This window comes from Chinchilla lanigera, unplaced genomic scaffold (genome assembly GCF_000276665.1).
Source record: "Chinchilla lanigera isolate Chin_1 unplaced genomic scaffold, ChiLan1.0 scaffold00005, whole genome shotgun sequence".
NCBI lineage: Eukaryota > Metazoa > Chordata > Mammalia > Rodentia > Chinchillidae > Chinchilla > Chinchilla lanigera.
In genome coordinates, this window is record NW_004955406.1 from 4,751,700 (window position 1) to 4,752,290 (window position 591).

Sequence of the window (591 nt, forward strand, 5' to 3'; positions counted from 1 at the left end):
ATAATGTATAAACGAATGCGCTGTTTTTACATTCCTTTTTCGTACTGAGCTTTTCAAAGCCGGTGTCTTACGCACACTGGCACATCTCCGTCACTAAGTGGCGCGTGGCTGCTGTGTTGGACGGCAGTGGGCGTGTGGACTTGATGAGGAGCTCTGGAAAGGGTGATTCTGGAAGTCAGTCCCCCGCCAGCTTGGGGTCTTTCCGTTGGCCTGTTGTAGAGTATCTTGTAAGCGGAGTGATAATGCTTTCTTTACAAGTCTAAAGTAGGTGAAAAAACTGTCATGGTTATAAGCTTCACTACCTAGGATCACACGCTGAGCTTTGTAAAACATTTCCTCTTCCTTCCTCACATGTTTTGAAGATGATAGTTTTGGGGGGAAAGACAAGAAATTGAGGGACTCAGAAGCACACAATCCGTGTGTAGGCGAGAAAGTTTAAAAACTTATAATGCAGCTCGGTTGTGAATCAGAATGACTGGTGCAAAGAGTGAAAAAATAGAGGTTAAGTAAAAGAAGAATGAAAAAACACTCGTTGGGTTATAATTCTGTATTCCAGTTTTGAATACAATGACTCGTGTTATTTCCTCCTTG

At 42.8% G+C, this 591-nt stretch overlaps 1 protein-coding gene across 2 annotated transcripts in view; it reads right to left on the reverse strand.

Moving 5' to 3' along the window:
- Tatdn3 (TatD DNase domain containing 3) overlaps positions 1-591 on the reverse strand; it is a 22,963-nt gene that overhangs the window by 10,252 nt on the left and 12,120 nt on the right. The gene's annotated exons all lie outside the window — the stretch shown is intronic.